Raw genomic sequence first — 25,667 nt, 5'->3', positions numbered from 1 at the left:
GGTGGTAGTGCGGGGGGTGGGGGGCTGGAATGTCAGCCCTGGTGAGTCTGCCAGGAAGGTCTGTGAAATAGCCCAGTTCAGGGGAAGACCAAGGGTCTGTTCTGCTGAGAAATGTGTCAGCTGGAGCTGATGGCATGGCAATGTCTTTTGAGCCTTCTCTGAGCCTTGTTTATGGGGCTGCATGGAGCATGTCTGAGCTCCCCAGGAGATACTTTGGAGAGCTTATACAACAGGACCCACCTTCCCCCCTGGATCTACCTCATTGTGCTGTGATTGCAGCACCATGGAGGAGTAAGGAAAGGGCTCCCTCCACGGAGGCTGAGCCACTGCTTGGAAATTCAGCTCTTTGCTGAACAGGCTTCTGGGAAGCAGGGTCCTCCCTGGCAGGTCCCTTTACCTGCAAAAGCTGGTGAAGGGATGGATGAAAGTGCAGAGATGCTAGGTGGGACCGTACCTCCAGAGAGCCAGCGGCAGAAGGCTGGAGCTGCACCCTGCTGACGAACTCCTCCAAGTGCTCCAGGATGGTGAAAATCTCACCTAGGTGTTGCCTGGCACACAGCCCAAGCGCTCGGGCAAATCTCTGAGAGACAGAAAGATGGAGGTTGGGAATGCTGAGTAACAAGCCAAGGGGCCAGGATGGGCTCTCAAAGTCATTGCCATGGGCATGTGTATAAGGAAGATCTTTTCAATCCACTAGATCTTGTCCAAGGCAGAACATACACATGTAGCATCAGGGGATTGACAAGGAATGAGGGATCTCTTGACAGTGGAGGAGCAAAGACCTCCCCTTTCTTTCCTCTTCTTCTCGGAAATCGACCATCTCCACCAGAAGCCATAGCTGGGGCTTGATGCTCTCTGCTGGAAGAAACATCAGCCTGGTGCCCCAGCACTTGTAGAGAAAGCTCTGTGAAAGAGATACCATCATGCTGGATGCATTGGGCATGACCTGGCATGCACAGAGCCCACTGGGTATAGTTGTCTGCTTCACTGGCCCCAAGCTGCCCCTGGGTAGCGACTGCTGTTCTGAACTAATCACTGAACCCCAATTCCTTTCAGAACACTGCACTTGTCATTAGGCCGCTTATCACTGTGGGCCAGCTGGCGCCTGATACTAGCGATGAACCAGCCCAGCCAGGTATGGTCCGAGATGGAGAAGAGAAGTCTTCCAGGAACTGCCAAGGAAAGAAAAGCCAGTTAGAACCGAGAGGGGCCAAGAAACTGGTCCTCTCAATAGCTCCAGCCAGGAACCCACCACAGCTGGGAGAGGAGGGGAAGAGGGAGCGTGCACTGTCACCCCCCACATCTCTCCTCATGCTTGTGAATCCTTATGAGCTGCCCCTGGTGCTTCTCCAATTGTATCTGCTGGGCTCAGCTGCTTCCTCTGTCCCACAATGCAGTGCTGCTGAGGGGCCTCTTAATCCTGCATCAGCATGGGGGGGCTGCACTGGATGACCTCTTGAGTTCCTTTCCAGCCCTCCGTTTCTCTGACCCTTACCTGCAGCAGCTGCTGCTCCCACTCCCTCTGGCAGAAGCAGGAATTGTGATCTGGAAGGGATGGGCAGATCAGTTTCCTTTGTGTTTAGACCCTTCTACTGGGGAGCAGCCTACAACATGGCTCTTGTTTGGCGGCAGGTGGGGAGGAGCTGCCGACTCACGGGCCCCGAGGGGATCTATGGCTCTCTGCAAATCGCTGATGGACAACAATGCTCCTCAGACCCAGACCCCTAGATGTGAAATACCCAGGAGCTGTGCTTGCCAAGATCCTTCCCCCAGGGTGTGAGATATCAGATGAAGGTTAGATACGGTTTTGGAAAGGATCCTTTCTGTCTAGGCATGGGGAGCTGGGCTAGATGAACCAAGGGATATGATCCTGACATGATCCTCTCTGATTCCAAGGTCAGAGTTGTGGAAGTAGATGAAGGGAATTTGGATGCAGGCATCTATATTGAGCAGGAGTCAGGCTAACTCTAGCTTTAATAACGTGAGATTTGTAGAAGCGGGTATAGTGCGAAGCGAGTGGGAAACAACTGTGAAAGAGGCTGTTGTGACCTTGTATTAGATAATACCAGAATGCCGACTCTATGAGAAATGGTAAGAATAATAAGATATCATGAAGGAATACGTATAAACAATATGCAGTAAACAATCTGTAATAAAGGTATAAATACTTGCTCTAATTGTTTATCTTGAGAGAGACCTGCCTAGGTGGGGGAAATGCTGTGTCCTAGTGCACTCTCTCCCTCTATGCAATTGCTTGAGGTAATAAAGTATCTGATTTGCTGCACCCAACCTGAGAGTGAAAACTGTGTTTTTCTCCGACAGAACATCATATTATCCTGGATTCAGAGGGAGACCCTGGCCTCTCCCTCTCTGAGCCCAGCACCACAGTGTCCCCTCCCTTCGCTCCTGCAAGGGGAGACACTCCCTCCTCACCTTCCACGTAGAGGAGCATGTCTGTCATGTAGTTATCCCAGAATCGGCCCGACCTGGCCTGGAACATGCTCATCAGCAGGAAGAGGAGGAACATGGCTGCCCTTCTGACCTGCACCATCATATATGAAAATGCACTGAGCACCTGGCGGACAAAGAGGCAGAGGTGGCTGTACCCCTCCCTTGTAAGGCAGTGTGAGAAGGGAGCTCCCTACAGGTGCAGGGAGAGAGCTCAGTGATGGAGGGAAGGAGACAGCAGGGAGGTGGAGCTGACAACCAGGACAGGACTGAGATGGATATTTCAGTTGATCAGGGACACTCCATGGACCACCTATTGGCTCCTTCCATCCTCTCACTCCTGGGCTGGCTCTAGCTCAGATGAAAGAAGACAGGATTATCCAGAGGTCGTCAGGCAGCTGCTGGGTCAGATCCTTGGCCTAGGTTAGAGCAGCACAAGGGGAGCTTGAAGCAGACCAAAAGAGGCAGCTGGGCCATAAAGGGAATCCCCAGCTGCCCCTTGGTAAGGGAGGATGCTGGAGGACAGGGGGCAGGAGGGGGCCTGCACAACAGTCCCTAAGGGCTCATTCCAGCTGGCTTATATTGGAACTGTCCGAGGGCTGCACTAACTTGTGCTGACTCAGAGACCTCGCTGGTTCTGTTAAATGCCGAGAAGCGCTGGGTTGATATGCAATGAACATGAGGAATGTGACAAGTCAGCTCCCCTGGAGGCTGCAGGGAGAAGAGCCACAACGCATTGCATGCCAGCTCCAGGAGTGACCCCTTCCCACTGTGGATAAGGAAACCTCCTGGCTACGGGTTACTCACCAGCAGCCGAGCCAGCAGCTCCTGTGGTAGAGTGGCCCTGGGGCTTGACCGACACCCTGTGAACAGAAAGGGGGGACATCCCATCAAGCTCTGAAGGGATCTTTACATTCGACTCTGAGCTCTACCTGTGCCCTTTACGGCTGGCTGTGTCCTTGCAGTGAGCTGGAACCAGAGCCAAGAGCTGATCCCCATCCCCACCCCCACCGGGGGGCAGACGCCTCTCGCTACAGAAGGACTAAGGGAGGGTGGATAAAATACGGGGACTCACCTCTGTTCTCCTTGCCAAACCTTCTAGCAAAGGGCTGCCTTCCTTCTGCATCCTCCTTACCACCCTAACTGATGTCTGCAGGAGGAGAGGCAGGGCAGGCCCATGGGCTGCTGGGCTCAGCTGAAGCAGCAGCCCAGGCCATAAAACCTGCAGAGCAGAGAAATGCCATCTCAGTACGGAAATATCCTCTTCCTGCCCCAGTTCTCTCTCTTTCTTCCACTAGCCAGGACCCTGGGCCTCGCCACCGCCAGCCAGACCTCTTTACCCAGCCTGAACCATGCAGCGATCCCCACCCCCTCCCCCTTCACACCTGTCAGCATCTGCCTCCAGCACCAAATCAAGTGGCACATGACTGACCTCCCCCCCGCCCCACCTTTTGTTGAGTGTAGCATCATCATTGACAACACAGTATTTCCTCACTCCAGTCCCACTTGGAAAGGCTGTGTTCTCACGACGTGAATGCAATACACCAGCTTGATAAATGAAGAGGAGACTAGGAAAACCAATACTATCAAGTGAAACCATAACAGGCGCTCAGGGAGGTTTGAGCTCTGACCTTCACATCCCCACACAGACCTGCACCACTTGAACCACAGATGCAATTGCTGTCTGCTATGTGGACAAGAGGGGGACTTAACATACACTATGCCAGAGGGTTACTTTGCTAGACAGTATAGAATAGTGGAGATCAGAAATCTCCGGGGGTCTATCCCCACCTGTAGTAACTAAAGCACGTATATTTGGCACGCTCAATCTGAAAGACAGTGTAGCTGAGTGCACAATACTTGGGTCTGCCTTATTAGAAATGTGGCTTCTAGTCTCAGCTCTGCCTGAAGCGACCTTGCACAACGTCGCTGTTAATTTGTTCAGTGTGGGGAGGGGGCTGGCTAATACTTGACTGCTTAGGCTTGCGTTCTGAGATCTGGGTCAGTCATCAGGTCTGCGCAGTGTGTGGAAACATAAGCAATAGTCAGCAGAGATGAGATTTGGATGTAGTGTCTCCCAGTTCAGTGGGCTCTCCCTTAGGCACCAGGGTAGTGTGGATGAGAGGCAGGAAATCCTGGGCTAGGGTTGGCTTTTGCAAAACAAGAATGTGATGGGCTGTATAGACCCCCACCCTGTAACAGCCAGGAAAAAGTTAACAGAGGGACTGAGTTATGGAAGCTGCAGAACCAGCATGACTGACCACAGGGGATGCTAGAGCGGAAGAGCCCCTGTGACACCAAACCCTGGCATGCAGGGGCACTCAGCCAGTGAGTGTTCCCTGTTCCAAAGAACCAGATCTGGCTCAGATCTGGGGTCCATTTTACCTAACCCCATGATGTTCTGGAGCGGGGAAGCTCAGATAAATAAGTCTGGTTGGGGCCCGTCTCGAAAAGCTCAGACCCAGAGAGGCCTGCGTCCAATGGAGAGGGGCAGGGTCACTTACATTGGCCATTCTGGGGGAGTCACCCAAGGACTGCAGGGTGCTGGAGCAGAGCTGGCGGACCTCGAGCTCCATGGTGCACCTCCCGTCTGCTTCCTCCTGATGGTGAGAAATAAGGGAGACATGCTTGGATGGCAGAGTAAAGGGGTGAGGGTGGAGAGGCAGATTCTAATTCCCATCTAAAGAACAGGCCAGCAAATTGGATCAGCCTGAGTGATGCCAAGGCTTCGGGGGCCATGGCTCATGTAGAAGCAGCGTTTGACGGGTCAGGAACCGAAGATGTGGAGCGCTGGAACAAGATGTGGGATGCTAATGTTCCTGGTCAAAGGGGTTGGGGTGGGTGGGAGGAAAAGAAACCAAAGGAGAGTTCTCCAGGATCCATCACCCAATGGGAACAGGATGAGGCAGGGACAGCAATTCCCACAGCCTACCCAGTTTAAGACAACAGGTCCCGGCATTTTGCCTGAGTGAGCCCAGCATCTCTTACCATGGAGTGGAGTGCTGGGAAGCGGGTGCCAATGTCCTTCCTTAGGGCAGTCTCATCCATGTCCCTCATGCATGCAAGGCTCTATGCAAGAGAAGAGACGCAGGACATGGTGATGACATGTCAGGCAGACAAGCCCCAGCGTGTAGAGTCTCCATCAGCAGCTGGGTTACCACAATCCAGACTTGGAAGGAATAAAGTTATGGCCCTTATGGAAAGCAGCTTCCAGCTGGTGCTGGACTCACCAGTCTCTGGGAGGAGCATTTGACCTCTTTGTATGCACTAGGCTAGTATCACTTATGGTTGATTCAACAGGATAGTTGTACCTGGTGCAAGCTGGGGTGGTGTGTGCTGAGAGGATGGCAGGGCCCGGTTTGGACGAGCGGGGCCGCCCTGATTACTTATCACTACTGATGTTATGGCCGTGCCCAGAGGCTCCAGTCAGGATCAGGCCCTGTTGCACTGGGTGCAGCACAATGCAGACAGAGACAATCTCTGTCCTGAAGGGCTGACAGTCTAGAGACCCACACAGACAGGTCAGGGATAGGGAGACAGCATACAAGGGCTCCTTCCTGTCCCCGTGCTGGGGTGAGGAAACCATGTGGGAGCTTGGAAGGGAGAGCTTAATGTCCCTTCATGCGGCCTTACCAAGGGCCAAGGATCTGGCCCATTGTCTCTGCCTGCTCACCTCCTACAATGGTCACTTCCAGAGCGTACCAGGGATGTATACTCCTGCTTTCTGGCCTTGGGCCAGCCACTTCCCCTCCCAGAGCCTTGCTCTCCGCAGGTATAGGTTGGGCTAACAGCTAACCCTGCCCTGGGCTCAGGGAGAGGTGAGTGCGCAGGACACTCTGGGGAGAGGTGAAGCTCATGATGATTGTTATTATTTCTCTCACTGGTTCTCTAATACAGCCCATTGCTGACCAGCCAGCAAAGAAGAAAGAAAGCAGAGCCAGGTGCTGGGAATGGAGTCACCACTCTCCTACCATCTGCAACACCTGCCCTGGCAAGGGGGGTCAGAGCATGTTCTCTAAGGCCAGAGAATGGCAGTGAATGTGAGAGCAAGCAGATGGGGAAAGGGGGTCAGAGCCTTAGAGGGTCAGTGTGTCATGGGGAAGACAGTAGGGGGCGGGAGTCCAGGCTGAGTTGATAATGGAGGGAACCTTGTACCATCTGTGCCATGGGCACTTCCCTAGTGTGCTGTGGATTTCCCGCTCTCTCCTCACTCACTCAGTTCTTCCTTGGCCTTTCCTCGTCCTCGCTGATTGGGGCGAGCGGTCCCCTGGGTGACAAATAGGCCTTTCGTTTGGTACCTAAAATGAACAGAAGGAAACTAAGTTTGCTCTTAAGCAAAGTAAGCAGTCATGGGATTAGAGGGAAGGTCCTCTCATGGACTGTGGCTGGTTAAAAGACAGGAAAGAATATATTTTCAGTTTTCACAATGAGGTAAATAGTGGGGTTTCCAAAGATCTGTACTGGGGCTTTTGCTGTTCAGAGGTAAAATGGTGAGGTGGCAAAATCTGTGGATGATACAAAATTACTCATCATAGTTAAGTCCAACGTTCCCTCTAATTTTTGACAGGCCATGTGTGCAAAAATTTTCTTCTGTGCAAATTTTTGAAGCAGAGTTCAAATTTGTGCACCATGAGGCAAATGTGCCCAAGCGAGTAAAATGCCAATATATTTAAAAAGTTTTAATTTGCAATTTGTGATAATAGTTTTACACCACGTTATTTTATAAATGTCATTTTTAAATACTTAGAAAAAGGAAATTTAACCATTCTTCATGAAGCAGAAGTTAGTTTTAAGCATGACGCTTTAGGATCTTTTTTATAGACAATCACGAGCATATATCAAGTACATATTAATCATGATCATTATCAGTCCATAGTCTTCTGCCCATTGGTGTCCACTTTCACCTTTCATTCTATACACGTCTGAAAAAATTTTGATAAACATATAATAAAGACAATTTAATAAGTACGCCATTATTTCAGTTTATATGGGTTTTCAGATAGAGACATCATAAGTAAAAAAAGAAACATGAGTTTCTGTTTTGAATTTAAAATTTTCCTAAAAAATAGCAATAAATGATTATCAGCCAAGAATAAGATATGTAATTACAAATGCATTTTAATTTCCTTATTGGTCGAAATGTCAAAAACTGCTAAACTAACCTTACTGTTTTTCCCCTGTGATCTTTTTCATTTGCCCATTCAATATAACCTCTGTTCAGATGTATCAGTCCTCCATCCAGCTGATAACTCTTAATACACATCAGCATGTCCAAATGATCTACTTGTAAACGATTCCGTAGTTTGTTTTTTAGCAAATTCATTAAGCTAAAGCCATGCTCACAGTCTGCACTTGATGCTAGGAATGTTCCTCCAATATCCATCAACTTTGCAAGATCCTGAAACTGTTAGTTCTGGTGAGCAAATGTCACCATATTCAGGAAACTTGAAACCAATTGGCTTTTGATTCTTTCGGCTACTGCAAACTTGAAGTCATTGTACTGACTGATTATAACAATATCTTCAGCAAGAAAGTCTTTGTATTTTGAACATAGGGATTTGACCTGATGAATTACAAATTGAAGTCACACTTAACTATTGCTGCACAATCAAAAGTGGACCACTCCTGGACTTCATCCTCTGGAAACCTGTCTGCTAAATGTGCACACAAGATGTTTATGAAAGTTATTATGGAACCGGTATCAATTTCATTATTTTCTTGAGAGCTCATATCTAAGAGAGCCTTAACTTTGTCACTCCATAAGACTGAATCTCCAAGGTAGTGTCTTCTGATCTTGTTCAGTTTACCTTGGGCCAGATGAAATGCTTCAAGAGGTGTAAGGCCCCCTTTCTGGAGCAGCGTGGATAGTGAAGCCAGCTCCAACAAAACATCATTCAAAACTTCTAATGTTATTTGGTATTCCATGGTATTCAGCTTTTTGTGGCAGCATTTACAAACTGGATCAGTATCTTTGTCTTGCTCAAAATATTCCAGAAGACGATTATAGTTGTGAATAATTGCTCGAAGTGCAAAGTGCCTATATAACCAGCACACTTCACTGAGTGGCCTGAAAGCCACTGACTCACATTCAGAAGCATCCACTATTTCCTGAAATTTGCATTTTCTCCTGATGACCGACAGAACACTGTGTAGACAGTTCTCATTAAGGTTTTGATGTCTCTTATCAGTTTGAGCTCTCTCCATGCATCGGAAATCGAAGTCTTCCTGGTGTGCAATGCAATGTTGCTGGACTAAGTGTGGAATATCACATTTCAGCTGAGCCGCCATGCCATTGAGTTTGCCCAACATCACGGAGGCACCATCAGATGTGAACATCACCATTTTCATTAGATCAAGTTGGTGTTTTTTATAAAACTCTTTGATTGCAGACACTATTGAAACAGCATCACATTCTTACAATCATAATAGTTCACCAAACAAAGTTTTATAGTCTGCAGAATTTATGGATCTATATTTAAAGTAGAGTATCAAGTATCTGTTAATGGATATAGCAGTGCTTTCATCAACAGCTAGAATACGAAACATTGCCGATGCTATTTCATGCATGAGGTCATTTTCGATAATGCAGTTGATAATTTCAAGAAATTCAAAAACATAATTTTTACTTCTCCAGCTTGCTGGTATGCACACATACTTTTCCATATGGTCATTAAATATCCTGAACAGAAAGCACTGAGCTGTTCATTTTAATAGCCAACAACACATTGTCAATAAGTACTGTGACAAAGCTCTGTCCTTGCCTCCATGGGTCCCGCGTTTCCTGGCGGATTTCGCTAGCCTCAGAGGCTCACTGTGACCCTCCACGTTACCCTTCTTTCTCTAGAGACAAGGGTCACAGTCTAATGAGCCATTTTCATCATAAGCCAGCGAGGGAGGTGAGGAGAAGTTATCCTTCCTTGCACAGTCTCTGTTGTCTCTCATTCTCAGTGATTAATCAGGGGGCAAAGTGGGGGGGGGAGCCCGGGCCCACCCTCTACTCTGGGCTCCAGCCCAGGGACCCTAATAGTATCAGCTATGGTAGATGACCTTTTAGAAACATGACATGTACAATTCCCTGGGCTACTTCCCCCACAGCAGCCCTCACTTCCTCAAGCTCCACTTCACCCTTACCTCAGGGCCTCCTTCCTTGTGCCTGATATGGTGTGTACTACTCAGCCTCTCCAACAGCGCAACTTCCTCCCACAGCTCCTGACATGCACACCCACCTGACTGCCTGGGAGACTTTTAACTAGTTTCAGCCAGCCCGATTGGCTTCAGGTGTCCCAATCAACGTAGCCTTCTCTCTGCCTTCTGGAAAGTTCTTAATTGGCCCCAGGTGTCTTAATTGACCTGGAGCAGCTTCCATTTCACTTATCCTGGTACCAGGGATTTGTTTAGCCTGGAGCTAACATATCTATCTCCCACTACTCTTCCATAGCCATCTGGCCTTGCCCCGTCACAGTACATTGTCAATAAGTACCTTGATTTCTTCTGGGTTTGAGCGCTTGTGTTCAAGATTAATTTGCCTCCTCTGCTTTTCAACTGGACTTTCAAGAATCATGCTAAGCAATCCGCTCCATAAGGAAGGGTTTTTGTTTCTAAGCCCTGGTCTACCCTAGGAGTTTTGCAGCCACTGGGAATCGTCCCAAACCTGCAACACTATGCGGTCCCACCAATCTGTGCTTGTTTCCCAGGCCCAGAATCGGCGTTCCACGGCATGAACCTGCCCCATTATCACCACGATGCCCACATTGGCAGGGCCCGTGCTTTCAGAGAAGTCTGTGTCCATGTCCTCATCACTCGTCACCACGCTGACATCACCTACTCGCCCAGTTTTGCTTTGGCAGGTTCTGGTGCTGCATATACTGCTGGATAATGCGCGTGGTGTTTAATGTGCTCCTAATTGCCAAAGTGATCTGAGCAGGCTCCATGCTTGCCATGGTATGGTGTCTGCACAGAAAAAAGGCACGGAACGATTGTCTGCCGTTGCTCTGACAGAGGGAGGGACGACTGACAACATGGCTTGCAGGGCTGGCTTACAGGGAATTAAAGTCAACAAAGGGAGTGGCTTTACATCAAGGAGAAACAAAAAAAAACTGTCACACAGAATGGCCCCCTCAAGGATTGAGCTCAAAACCCTGGGTTTAGCAGGCTAATGCTCAACCCACTGAGCTATCCCTCCCCCTGGTATTCCAGGTAGGACTGAATCTCCATTAAACTTTTCAAGGTGCCCCTGACAGACCTCACCGAAATGATTGTCGGCTGTTGATTTCAAGGAGGGAGGAAGGGGGGAGCAAATGAATACAAAACAAATCTGGTCGAGTTCTTGTTTTGATCCACTCCATCTATCTTTTACATCTTTGGCTGGCAGCAGACGGTGCAGTAGGACTGCTAGCCATCCTCATCTCCTGGCTGCTCGCCAAAAGACGGTGCAATACAACTGCCAGCAGGATTAAAGAGAATGACCTGGTCGAGTCACTCCTATTTTAGTCCCTGCGCCCATGCCTGCCCAGGCGCTCCTGACCAACCTTACCGAGGTGGCCAAGAGCACCTTGGACATGAGGATGATGGTTATCAGGCCTATTGCACCGTCTGCTGCCACAAGGCAATGAGCTGCTGCTGTGTAGCAATGCAGTACCGCATCTGCCAGCACCCAGGAGACATACAGTGACAGTGAGCTGAGCGAGATCCATGCTTGCCGTGGTATGGTGTCTGCACAGGTAACTCAGGAAAAAAAGGCGCAAAATGATTGTCTGATGTAGCTTTCACGGAGGGAGGAAGGGCCTGATGACATGTACCCAGAACCACCAGCAACAATGTTTTTGCCCCATTAGGCATTGGGATCTCAATCCAGAATTCCAATGGGTGGCGAAGACTGCAGGAACTGTGAGATAGCTACCCACAGTGCAACGCTCTGGAAGTCGATGCTAGCCTCAGTACTGTGGAAGCACTCCACCAAGTTAATGCACTTAGAGCATTTTGTGTGGGGTCACACACAATCGACTATATAAAAACGATTTCTAAAAAAACACTTCTATACATTCAACCTAATTTCATAGTGTAGACATACCCTTAGTCTTGTTACACCATCTATATGAGACTTACTTGACAGATGACGCTTTAAGAAATCCAACTTCCATACGTCGTTCCACATTCTTCCTGTTGAAAATTCTCCCAAAGCTCTAGCATCTCAACAATATATACAAACTACTCCGTTTTCCTCATCATATGTGAATATTTCATGAAGTTTAACAAGCATTACACTATGTGACTTCGGTGTAACCATGTCTATAGTCTCATCCAGCCATCCAGATTTAAATGAAGTCTCTGGTTTTTTTACGCTTTAGACCTCTAGACAGTGACATTTTGGGATTGATTTTTTTTACCAGATTGGTTTATTTAAAAGTAATACTTTTATTACATGGCTACTATTTCAATGTGCTTAACAGTGTGACTTGACAAAAGGAGATCATTCAGATCAGGATACCAGAAGTTTGTGCATAGCAAAAAAAAAAGCAGGAAAATGGTAAAACATCACAAGTAAATGTATGAAGTCCAATGCCTTTGAAAGATTTCAGTCACAAAAACAACACTTACCTTTGTTTAGTTCTGGAAAATCTTTGCAGTTCCTTAGCAACTACGGCCAGGCATTTTGACTTATTTGCATGTACTTGAATTGTACACAGCCAAATGAACAGACTACAAGGAAATGTGTGGGTCCCGACAGTCAGCATTTCGAATGTGGAACATTGATCACGTCAGGACGGTCGGGACCCACACATCTATTTGTAGTCTGTTCATTTGGCTGTGTACAAATTCAAGTATGTGCAAATAAGTCAAAATGCCTGGCCGTAGTTGTGAACAATGTCAAAAGTCACCCGTAAATGATATTTTGGCCTGGCTCTGATGTAGTATTTCATTTTTTGTGCATGCGGTGTTTCACCGTTTGCGTGGGGTTTAGGATCTGTGTGCGTGCTCACACGCGCACAGCTTAGAGGGAACAGTGCTTAAGTTCCAGGCAAACAGCAAAGAGTTACAAAGAGATCTCACTAAACTGGGTGACTGGGCAACAAAATGGCAGATGAAATTCAGTGTTGATAAGTGCAAAGTAATGCACATTGGAAACATAATCCCACATACAAAATGGCGGGGTCTAAATTAGCTGTTACCGCTGAAGAACGAGATCTTGGAGTCATTGTGAATAGTTCTCCGTGAACATCCACTCAATGTGCAGTGGCAGTCAAAAGAGCTAACAGACTGTTGGGAATCATTAGGAAAGGGGTAGATAATAAGACAGATAATATCATATTGCCTCTATATAAATCCATGGTACACCCACATCTTGAATATCATGTGCAGTTCTGGTTATCACATCTCAGAAAAGATATAGTAGAATTGGAAAAGATACAGAGAAGGGCAACAAAAATGATTAGTGAGATGGAGCAGCTTCCATACAAGGAGAGATTAAAAAGACTGGAACTGTTCAGCTTGGACAAGAGACAAATAAGGAGAGGCATGATAAGAGGTCTATAAAATCATGACTGGTGTGGAGAAAACGACTAGGGAAGTGTTATTTGCCCCTTGACATAACACATGAACCAGGGGTCAGCCAATGAAATGAATAGGTAGTGGGTTTAAAACAAACAAAGGAAAGTATTTCTTCACACAATGCACAATCAACCCGTGAAACTCATTGCTAGGGGATGTTGTGAAGGCCAAAAGTATAACTGGGTTTTAAAAGAACTAGATAAATTCAAGGAGGATAGGTCCATTAATGGCTATTAGCCAAGATGGTCAGGGATGCAATCCCATGCTCTGGGTATCCCTAAACCTCTGACGGCCAGAAGTTGGAACTGGATGACAGGGGATGGATCCTTTGATAATTGCTCTGTTCTGTTCATTCCTCTGAAGCACCTGGCATTGGCCACTGTCAGAAGACAGGGAACCGGGCTAGAGGGACCATTGGTCTGACCCATCATGGCCATTCTTACGTTCTAATGAAGAGCCACTGGGGAGCTGAGCTGGTAGAGGGAGCTGCCTGGTGGGTCAGTTCCGCCTTGACTGGCCCCCAGGCTGCCTGGTGGTGATTCCAGTGCTGCCCTATGGCAGCAGGCCTTTAGCCCAGCATGGGATGGCATGGAGGCAGGCGTCTAGGGTGGAGCACAGGGCAGTGGCTTATGTGCAGAGTAGAGCACAGAGCCTAGATGGAGTCGCTTCTTGCCCTCTCAGCACTGGGGTTTTGCTGTCACTGTGGCTGCTTTCCCCCGCTTTATTCCTGGCACTCAATACTGGGCATGGGCCTACCTGGATCAGGAGGCTCAGCACAGAAAGTGCTGCAGTGGCTGCCCGCTCCTGCAGCCAGGGTTTGTGGTCCCGGGTCTTGTTTTTGGGCCTCCTTCTGCTCCTCTGTGTCTGTGGATATAGGCAGAGGGTGCGTTAAATTTCCCGCAATCATGGTCACTAGTAGAATGCCCTGGGGGCGACAAGGACATACAACTATGTGGGAACTGTCTGCACCTTACGGAACCCCTGGCAAGGGATTTCCACCAATCACTGCCTTGACAGTGTCATATTACTTAACACTGAGATTGGGCATTTCCTCTTCCAGTCCCTTTACAAACATTAACCACACCTGCCAGACCCCAGTGAAGATTGTGAGTCTTGTTAGTCCCATTATGAAGCAAGGAAAACTGAGGCACTGAATGATCCTTTGTGCACTGGGATGGAACTTCCTGCTGGGACAGAAACAGAAATGTGGTGACTTGTCACAGCGAAAGGCTGCTGACTCCTACCTGGGGCAGAAGAGTCCGTGGGGCCTGGCTGGCTGGAGTCCAGATTTGTCCTGTCCGTTCGGAAAGATATCCATCCTGCCATTCAGAAGGGCAGTGGTGGGGTGAGGTGTCATGTGACTGATTCTATGTAAGGGCAATAGGAATCAGAGGGGAACTGGGGTAAATCTGTATTGTGCAGGACTCTTCTGGGCAGAATTCCTACTCACCAATAGTCTGAGTCAGTCTTTGGCAGAGATGGTCCAAAAGCCCCATATTGACTCCTAAGACAAGAACCAATATAAACAGATCACAGGAGTTTCTCTTCTACTGCACAGACCTCAGAACATTCACACCTCCCTCTTGGGAGGCCAAGCTAGCGCTCTGGTGCCCAGTGCCCTGCATTGCCACGTGGAATGAGACCCAGGCTCAATTCTCTATGCTGGTCTGCGGCTCCCAAGATGGCTGGAATTGCTCCAAGTGGGGGGAACCTCCATTTACATGGGGAGGCTCTCTGCTTGACTAGAGGCTTTGAAGGGGATTCTATTGGATTCCCCCGAGCCAGGATGTAACCCATGAGCTGGAGAACCCCAAGGAGCCAGAGACATTGCGAGGTTCGGATGGAGGTAGATGCAAGAGCTGCAGCACTGAAATGTGGGATCCCCCTTCCTTGGGGATAAAATCTCTGTGGTACCTCTCCTCTTCCTAGGGATTCAGCACGGCGGCACTATCACCATTTGGTTCCATGAGGTATTTGAGTTTATGAGGTATGTTCTGACCAAGAAGTTACCTATTCTGGCCCACCACATTGCACAGCCACCAAACCAGCAGTGCTTGAGACAGCATCTGATCATGACTCACAAAGCCATTTGTAATATAAATATGAAAAACGTGGGCATCTCAGTCATGAAAAATGCATTGGCGTCCGTTTCCAGGAATTGCACGCGTGGGGCTTGGTAGCACCCACAGTTCCAGCCCCAGTTGTGGTCGCTTGACACACAGTCAGCCTGTTACAGATCACAATGATCGTTTGCACAAGCAGTCACCGCAACTGCTTGGATCATTGCTGCAACCATGCACACAAGTTAAGAAGCAGTTGTGGACATCCTTCTGAAATTTGAGGCTGATGAGACATTTACTCTCGTAATAACAATTGTGATTCTCTAATACAGCACCCTGTGTTAATATACCACTGTTCACGCAGAAGGATCCCACGGGAATTACACTGTTTGCACAAGCTAGAACTAAACATTATGTTATGTATCATTATATAATGCCTGCATCTGTAATTTTCACTCCATGCATCTGAAGCAGTGTTTTTTTACCCACGAAAGCTTATGCCCAAATAAATATGTTAGTCTTTAAGGTGCCACTGGACTCGTTGTTTTTGTGGATACAGATTAACACGGCTCCCCCTGATACTAAACATTATGTTGATTCTGTAAAAGACATTGCAGATGAACAGCAACTTTGGCCTTGGAAAGGAATTCTGGCTGTGTATCACACCGCTTTCTGCCTACCTGGACCAGGAGACTCTGTGACAGATCTCTGGCTGACACTGCAGTCTCTTGCACTGCTGTGTCTGTCAATAGAAGAGAAGGGTTACATTTCTGGTTGAACCCCCCAGGGGAATGCTCTGAATGATAGTGCTGAGGTGAGGGGACTTTTCTGTACCCAAAGCAGCAGGACTTCCCCAGCTCTGCTTGTCCCCACTTCTCTAGTTAATAACAAATCTCCCTCAGGAGACAAGGAGAGTGCAGACAAGGCCAGGATGGCAGTGCTGCATTGGGGTCCCATCAGAGAATACCCTGCCAGTCCAGAAGGGCTAGAAATGTCTTGTGACACCTCAATGAACCTGATTTCCCCGAGTAACAAATACAGTCACACCTGAGTCACCAAAGAACTTTCTCAGTTACAGAGAACACCTGTGTGACCCAGAGAGGAGCGATTCTCTAAACAGAGGCAAAGCCACCCCAGCTCTCCTTCTCACTGCCACAGGTTGGTGCCAACAATCACAGCCCCCGACTCGCACACAGAGTGCGCAATGGGGTCTCAGCAGTGCAGGGGGTGGGGACTAGCTTGCAGCAAACACAGCTTGGAGGATTTAGAAATCTAGCGCATGAGTTCCTGGGGAGGGAGACCTGCAGGGAGATGGAGACTCCAAGAGCCTTCCTCATTCAGGCAGTGCAGACCACAAGGCCTTTGGAAAAGTTGAATGCCAGGCACAAGCAGAACCTCAGTAATGGGAAGGAGGGGGCTGACCTACTGGAGGGAGTTGGCAAAGGGCAGGTATAGCCTATAGATAGCATCCTACCAAATTTACAGTCCATTCTGATCAATTTCATGGTCACAGGATTTGAAAATCAATTTCAGGGTTTCAGATGTTTACATCTGAAAGGTCACAATGTTGTAGTGGGGGTTCTGCCCCAAAAGGGAGTTGTGGAGGAGTCGCAAAACTGTTGTAGCGGGGTTGTGGGATTACCACCCTCACTTCTGCATTGCCTTCCGAGCAACCGGGGTATGTACCCGGAGAGGGGTCTGATCTCCCTCACAAGGCTGGCTGTGCAGGGGAACTGCAAGTTCTGTCCCTCCCCAGCCCAGAGGGGACTAGCAGCTGGAGCCAGGGCCATGGTAGGAGCCTGCCCTTCCCCACCCTTCAATAGCCAGATTTCATGGGGGAGGTCTGATTTCATGATCCATGACTTTTTCATGGCTGTGAATTTGGCCTACCTATGGGATGGTTTAGGTTAAGAAATAAGTAGAAAATAGGTTTTTGGCCTAAGTGTAGAAGAGTTTAGAAAACTGAAGTTGTTAGTGTGAGAAAAGTTAGCAATAAGTTGGAGATCCTGTTATGGGAAAGTAAGAGTTAGCAAGAACATGGCCCGGGGTTATGCTACTGTTAGGTTTTGGTTATAACTGGCTTAAGCAGGGTTTTTAATGCGTGTTTTTGAGAACTGTGACTGTTTTATTAAAATGTTATCTATACTAATAGTATGGGAAGGATATTGGTGCAGATGTTAAAGTAAAGAGTTAATAAGGAGGCGACGGAAATATAATTAGTGTAAGGGGCAGTTGCACATTCAATAGTATGAGAATGGCTTCTACTGGGAGCTGTTTTGTTAATTCGGTGAGCACTCCAATTAACACTCCAAGGATACCGTTATGTCCCAGGGTTCTAAGGCTATATTTCATGCTGTTGTCAGTGGACTGATCCTGCACTGATCCACAATACAACAGTTATATACACACACTCAGTGATGACAGTGTAAGTGGTAATTGTGCACCTGTTTGCTCGACTAATCATTTTCCTTTTGAATGAAGTTTGGTTTTATCATTCATAGTGTCGCCTAAATACATTTTCTGTAACTGACCTAGATGCTTGAACCTGGGTTTTGTTGCAGCCTTATCTGTAACAACTTACTATGAATTGGAAACATTTCAACATCAAGGTTAGAGAAGGTTATGCAGGGAAAGGGGTGAATCTGAGGAGTCTGTACCCGTTTCCTACTTACCTGAAGCAGCAGGCCCAGACAGGGAAGAACTGCAACTCCAAGTGGCTGCTGTATCTTCCTTCCCCTGGTCTGTGACTGTGGATAAGTGCAAAGGGGAGGGGGTCATTTCCTCCTTTTCTGGTCACTGATAGAAACCTCAGGGGATAAGGTAGACAATACAGCTGTGTGGGGAACTAATCACACTGCACGGCACCTCTGGAGAGAGACTGCCACCAGTCACAGCCCAGAGCATTTATATTGCACACCCATCTCCAAGGCATTTGACAAACACCTAACTCCACAGGTAGGGAGCTGAGATAACACAGGCAGGGGCAATAGGGGCCAGGGGGAAATTTGGGGAGAATCTGCCCCAAATTCTTCCCAAACCAGCAGGATTCCATTAGAGATTTTAGCTCAAGAGGCCAGGACTTCCCCAGCTCTGCTTGTCCCCGCTTCTCTAGTTAATAACAGAGCTCCCTCAGGAGACAAGGAGAGTGCAGACAAGGCCTGGATGGCAGTGCTGCATTAGGGTCCCATCAGAGAATTCCCTGCCAGTCCAGAAGGGCTAGAAATGTCTGGGGGTTTAAATAAAGCTAAAACGCTCCAAGGAACCTTGGAGAAAACAAACCTCCTCCATCAGGAGACCCTGACTCCCCAAGCACATGAAGATTCCATGCAGATTCCCAGTAGTTCCTGCAGGTATCTCTGGAGAAGACAGCAATGGGGGGAGAGGAGGGTCCATTTCTGGGGAGAATTCCTACTCACCTCCAGACCGGACCAGCAGTTGGCAGAGGTGGTCTTAAAGATCCATATCGGCTCCTAAGTCAAGAACCAACATGAATGAGTCCCTGGGGCTTCCCTCCCATGACACAGACCCACCATACTCACACATGGTTCTAGATGGGCCAAGGAGACCCAGATTTAGTTTTTTTGCTGCCTGCCTGGCTGGAGAGGCAAGACCACTACGGTGAGACCTCAATATTGATGTAAAATTTTTATTAATAGCATTATTATAACTTATTTTTATAATGTTAGGTCATTACAAATATATTTGTGCCTTTACTGAACATTCAAATATACCTATAAGTATATTATCACCAGGATGCTTGAAAATATAAGAGTAGCCCAGTTTTAGTTAGCTAGGTTACAAAATGTTCATGCTAATCAAAGAAATTGCAGAAGGTTTCAGCTTTCTGTCATCCAGAAACAAGCAAATGTCCGGAAAATAACATCTCCTTGACCATAAAACTGTTTATGTCCCGCAAGAGTGTCTGTACAAACTTTAAAAGGCAGCTGTCCTCATTTCAATCTGCTTTAACTTTTATACTATTTTCTTTTTGTGCTATGTTTAAAATGTGTGTTGATTATTGGCATTTGTGCTGTGTACAAAATATTTTAATAGAAGTTTAATTGCTATAACAAACCACTTGTAACTCTAAGGAACTTGGGTCAAGAATCAAAGCACCCAAAAGAGTGTTTTATCTACACCAGAACACCTCCCTCTTCTATAAACTGCCAGTTTATTATAGATCTAACCCTTTATCTCAATAAAACAAATGTTATAAAGAAAAATGTTTTAGGAAAGATCTGGCCCCATAGGAGAATGTGAGGATGTTATTTATGTTGGATATTCCAAAATTAATTTAGGGATGTGTTAGAACAATAAATCTAGGCTGTAAAGTGGGCTCTACCAGCCCCTCTTTGCAAGAAAACCCTCTGCTTGTGTCCTTAAATTTTTAGTGAAAATTGTGGGTAGTTGAGAAAAAGTTTTGTAGAAAACCTTAGTTGATTTCTAAAATATTGAAATGGCAAACTGTTTTGGAGGGCATATTTGCAAAGTATTTTAACTGAATGCAAAGTATTTAATGTGGTTTTCTAATATCATTGCTATGTGTGGTAAAATGCATTATGTACTAACATGAAATCTAATGACCTTGCTCAGGTGATTACCAATATAAGATGACATTTAAGTCTAGACTATTTATTATATTAATGCGAAAGTAATTAGTTACTGGCAGAGTTCTAGCCACTCCTTCCCCCAACTCAGAAAGATAAGAAGAATCATCATCGACAATTGTTCTAGAGAATCAACACCTTTTTCAATCATTATTTAAGCTAAAGACTCGTTAAGAATGATTTAATTTTAAAAGACTGCTTCAAGAACTAAAAATCTTTACATAAACCACAGGTTTGAACTTTTAAAACAGAATTTCATTTCCTGTTGAACCCTAATGAAACTGAAGAAATATCTCAGAAAATGAACTGAATAACTTAAGAGTTAAAAGACTAAATTTGAAGACGTTCTGAGAATTTCTCCAACAAAAACAAAGGAAATATAACTAACAAGAAAGACTTACAACCCTAACACATATACACATTAACAAACTACCTATCCATAAGATGAAGACAGGTTTCAGAGTAGCAGCCGTGTTAGTCTGTATTCGCAAAAAGAAAAGGAGTACTTGTGGCACCTTAGAGACTAACAAATTTATTAGAGCATAAGCTTTCGTGAGCTACAGCTCACTTCATCGGATGCATTAAGATGAAGAGGCTCCATGAATGTACAGAGTCAATGAAAGGGTGAGAGAGGTGTGTTTTTCTAAAATTGCACAGAAATAGGGAAGAGACGAGCATAAAAACTCTAAGTGAGCACCCTGCACATGCTCTGCTACCCTGCTCAAACTCAACTCATCCTCTCCCTCTCTATAAGCAAGCTGACACAGACAGAAGAGAGAAGACTTGCGAAGAAACCAGCCCAAGGAAACCTCCCCAAAACTTCAGCATGTGTTGGTAAGAGACGTTAACTAGAACCCTGCCAAGGGATTAGAGTTATAAACTCTTGTGACAGTTTTGTTGTGATATGGAAATGCTGTTGTAATTTAAGATGTTAACAGTTTCTTCTGTTAACCACTAAATGGTTAGACCATGCATTTGGGAAAGAGACAAGGGCTAAACATTGGGAAATGGAGAAATAGTGGGATTTAACTGAATTTAAGATTCTAAATATTTTGTTAATTGGCCAGTCTCAAGACAGGTCCTTAAATGGTTTCTTCTAAGTAATTTAACTACTTTCTTCTATTTCAGAGGATTTAGTTAAAATTGCTTACTTTGCCCATCTATATAAACAGACTAGTTATTAATAAGATCCGCCTGCTCTTAAAATTAGTTTGCCCATCCATAAACAGTCTTAGTATCTATGACTCACAATAATTTGGGGAAATAAGACCTTGGTTTCAACTTACCAAAAGAAAAGTGCCCTATCAAAGGCAAGCCTGCTCACAAAGGTGTAATCTGTTAAAAGCTCTCCAGAGAGAAGCATACAGATGAGACTGAACAGAAATCAGCCTTTTATCACTTGTGTTCTGTCTTTTGTTGTTTTGTTTAGTGTTTTCTTTTCAGTAATAATAAATAGTTAATAACCGTGATTATTTTGCTTGGCTTTAATCATGGTGTCCCCTAAGGTATGTAAAAGAACCCTGTTACTAAAATAGTGGAGTCACACCCTGAATTGTCAGAACAAGAAATAGTAAGAGCTAGCCTAGCATTTCTTATTTCTCTAAACAAAATATTTTTACTAAGTTTTGGGATAAAATTACTTGACATCCAACACAATTTAAAATTACCCCTTTCCACCCCACACCAAGTTCACGGCTATATGGACTGGTTTAAATCGGAGCGAGTCAAATCAATGATTTTCATTGTGATTTAAATCAGCAAGCACAGGAAATCTTGATTTAAATCAGTGATTTTAATCTTGTTTTCCATTTTTGCTTTTTAGATATTTACCTAAAGAAAGGCTGATTCTCAGAGCTTGATATAATTTCGTACTTCTTTTTCCTAACCCTGCAGATACACTAGGTGTATATACACTTGTGTAAGCAATTATATAGCTTAACATATGGTTATTCAGTCTTAATTTTTACATTTTTTATTGTGATAGAAAATGGTGAATCATATATTTCCTATTTACTGGATGGCGATTATTTTTTACTCATGATTTGTGTCAAGTTAAATTTAGATGGAAACTGGAATTCGATTAAAAATGCACAAAAGCGTTTTAAAATTGTTCGTTATTAAAGAAAATGACTTTAAATGTGCTGGGTGCATAAGAAAAAATGTAAGGTTATCAAAGCCTGTTTTGCATTTAAATCTAACTGATTTAGTAAACAAAAAAAGTGTTATCTGAAACTGATCAATTGAACTGATTTTTTTCTGGTCACCATGTCCGTCAAGATTTTAGAACTAATAGATCTCATCCTCTCACATCTCTTTTTAATTCATAGATTAGAAAACAAACTTTCCTGCTTTTTCAACTCCCAATTGAGTCCTAAACTTTAGATGAACTACTCTTTGAACTGAACTAGTTGAATAAACTGAAATGAAGAATCTTGTGTTAGTCTGTATTCGCAAAAAGAAAAGGAGTACTTGTGGCACCTTAGAGGCTAACAAATTTATTTGAGCATAAGCTTTCGTGAGCTACAGCTCACTTCATCGGATGCATTCAGTGGAAAATACAGTGGGGAGATTTATATACATAGAGAACATGAAACAATGGGTGTTACCATACACACTGTAATGAGAGTGATCACTTAAGGTGAGCTATTACCAGCAGGAGAGCGGGGGAGGGGGGAGACGGGGGACCTTTTGTAGTGATAATCAAGGTGGGCCATTTCCAGCAGTTGACAAGAATGTCTGAGGAACAGTGGAGGGTGGGGGAATAAACATGGGGAAATAGTTTTACTTTGTGTAATGACCCATCCACTCCCTGTCTCTATTCAAGCCTAAATTAATTGTATCCAGTTTGCAAATTAATTCCAATTCAGCAGTCTCTCCTTGGAGTCTGTTTTTGAAGTTTTTTTTGTTGAAGAATAGCAACTTTCTAAAAGTTACAATTACACAAAGTAAAACTATTTCCCCATGTTTATTCCCCCTCCCCCCCGCCCCGTTCCTCAGACGTTCTTGTCAACTGCTAGAAATGTCCCAACTTGATTATCATTACAAAAGGTTTTTCCCCCCCACTCTCCTGCTGGTAATAGCTCACCTTAAGTGATCACTCTCGTTACAGTGTGTATGGTAACACCCATTGTTTCATGTTCTCTATGTATATAAATCTCCCCACTGTATTTTCCACTGAATGCATCTGATGAAGTGAGCTGTAGCTCACGAAAGCTTATGCTCAAATAAATTTGTTCGTCTCAAAGGTGCCACAAGTACTCCTTTTCTTTTTGAAATGAAAAAAATATTCTCTCTGAATCTGCAGAAGAGGCTACTGCCATCAAAAGAGGGTTTAGCATTTCGGCAAACTCTGGTTCCTTCCAAGTGGTTAGTCAGTGACATCTACCAGGTTAATGCTTTTGACTTTCTTTACAACTTTGATAGCAAGCACGGACGTCTAGAATATTTGCTTATTTAATTTCAGTTATGTTAATAGATATTAAATTTAAGCCTGAATATAGGTTGTCATACTTTCACAGTTAAATTTTAAATAGATTTATCTGTAAAAATGTATTTAATTTGAAGGAAAAAAATCTTTTTACAGTGAAAATATCCAATATTTTTGATTTTTTTATCCACCCTCATTCATGGAGGAATTAGGAAGAGAGAGGAAGGGGGCACTGAGATAGAAGAACGAGGGGGCAGGGAAATGGAAGAAGGAAGGGAAGTCGAGGAGAGCTCAGATTCCTTTTCCCAGCCTCTCACTGGAATGTTTCCCCCGATCAGCCTGCGGAAAAACTGGAAGATCCCCCCTTCCCTGTGGAGTATCTAGAAAGGTCCCTCACCCCTGTACTGGGATGGTCGAGCCACAAAAGAATTTTGATATCTCACATATAATTGCAGATGATAGTGAGGATGTGGATTCCTCCACGAGTTCTGTGTAAACAGGTGCTATACACTCCAAAAAATGCTCCCAACTGTCTGAAAAGCAGAGCCCAGACCGCCGTGTGCTCCCTCCTCCAGCTCCCAGAACACACTGAGCCACAGGGCCTACCCCCTTTGTGGCACAAGGCCACTGCTGACATCACAGTGGCAAGGTGGGCTGGGGCTGTCTGGCTAGGGCTCTTGGGGTTTGCATCCCCCAGGTTGGATTAAGGGAGGATTGCTTCTGGCTTTTGTTGGGAATTTTAATCCAAGGGAGCCCCAGGGCCTCCCCAAAAACCCTGTCTGTATAATGTGTCATGAGAAAAGGAGATTCGACCACAAGGTGCAAAATGATTCTGTGTCAGTCCACTCCAGTATCTTGCCTCTTGCAGCAGCAAAGGGGATGGTGAAATCCCCAAAATGTACCTGGCCAGCTTTGCTGTTCTCTGACATATGGGTAAAAAATTCCTTCCTCACCCCTCAGTGACCATGGAATCCCTGAAGCATGAGATTGGACTGGCCGTCTGTCTCAGCGTGAGGCGCTCGAATTGCTAGTCCAGCCACAGCTGCATTGGTGCCCTGGGCTGAGAGAATAAAAGGGCTGAGAAGATTCTTTCCTAAGGATACACACAGACACTAAATCCCATTTCTAAAGGCTGCAATAAAAGGCAGTCAGAGCGCAGGACCCATGCGTATTTATTGAGTCCCAACAGCATGCTGGAGGCTGTACAACACAGCAGAGGGCACAGGCCCGACCCCAAACAGCAGCGAATCTCTTGCTTGATTTATTTGATTTCCCATTCTCCTGAACAGGATCTTGTTTAAGGAGGACCTTGAAGGAAGAGAGGGAAGTTTGGGGCAGGAAAAAGGAAGAACGATGTTAGCCTGAGAAGCAGTATGGCAGGGGGTTGGCAAGGGAGAGCCAGGGAAGGACACAAAGGGAATGGCTGGGAGAGTGGCAGGGGAATGAGCCCAGAGAGCTAGGTGGGGACGAAGTTTACAAAGACTCAACAAGGGTGCTGAATGGAGCTGAGCAAATCAGTGACTTTTCAGTTTGGGGGCCAGTCGGAGAAATAAAAAAAAATAAAAAAATATTGGTTCGGTTTGGCCTGAAACAAAATAGTTTTGGTTTTTCATTTCAGGTTGTTTGTGGGTGTTTTTCAAACCCCCCTCCCCCCCCCCCCTTTTTTTTTTTTTTTTTAAAGTTGCCTCAATTTCAAAATGAAAAGTGACAACATTTTGCTATGGAATGGTCCAAACAGACTGGTTTGACTTTTAAAACAAAATATTCCTTTTTTGTGTGTGGCTGAAAGGATTTGCTGAATTTGAGTGTGGTTTGAGTGGCCCTGAGAGATGCATTTTTGGGGAATTTGCGAGCTCTAGCATAGGACCTGCGAGGGAGCCAGGGGAGGGATCAGAATGGGCTGGTCTGATGGGTTAGATGATTTTACAGTGGGCTCTGAAGGGGAATGAGAGGAGATGGGAGGGGGAGGGCAAAGTTAATGGGATGGGTGATCAAGGCCTGGAGCAGGTGGGTTGGAGAGGACGAGTGGGATTCTAGAGACATGGTAAAGGAAGGCCTGTTCAGGAAGGACAGGCAGGACAGAAAAGGTGGGGGGAGTTGCATTGTATGAAAGAGAGCAGTATGACTGCTCAGAGCTCCAGTATGAAACTGCAGAAAAACCTGAGAGTCTCAGGATTAAGTTTAGAAGCGTGAGCAACAAGGGTGACGTTGTGGTGGGAGTCTACTATAGACCACCGGACCAGGGGGATGAGATGGACGAGGCTTTCTTCCGGCAACTAACAGAAGTTACTAGATCGCAGGCCCTGGTTTTCATGGTTCAAAGTAGCAGCCGTGTTAGTCTGTATTTGCAAAAAGAAAAGGAGTACTTGTGGCACCTTAGAGACTAAAATTTATTTGAGCATAAGCTTTCGTGAGCTACAGCTCACTTCATCGGATGCATCCGATGAAGTGAGCTGTAGCTCACGAAAGCTTATGCTCAAATAAATTTGTTAGTCTCTAAGGTGCTACAAGTACTCCTTTCCTGGTTCTCATGGGAGACTTCAGTCACCCTGATATCTGCTGGGAGAGCAATATAGC

General features: G+C 45.7%; 1 pseudogene; it reads right to left on the bottom strand.

Moving 5' to 3' along the window:
* Nucleotides 1-20,962, bottom strand: part of LOC122459769 — a 49,761-nt pseudogene extending 28,799 nt beyond the window's left edge.
* Between the last annotated feature and the right edge of the window lie 4,705 nt (nucleotides 20,963-25,667).

This window comes from Dermochelys coriacea, chromosome 1, assembly GCF_009764565.3.
Source record: "Dermochelys coriacea isolate rDerCor1 chromosome 1, rDerCor1.pri.v4, whole genome shotgun sequence".
Taxonomy (NCBI): domain Eukaryota; kingdom Metazoa; phylum Chordata; order Testudines; family Dermochelyidae; genus Dermochelys; species Dermochelys coriacea.
This window is presented reverse-complemented; position numbering and strand designations above follow the sequence as displayed.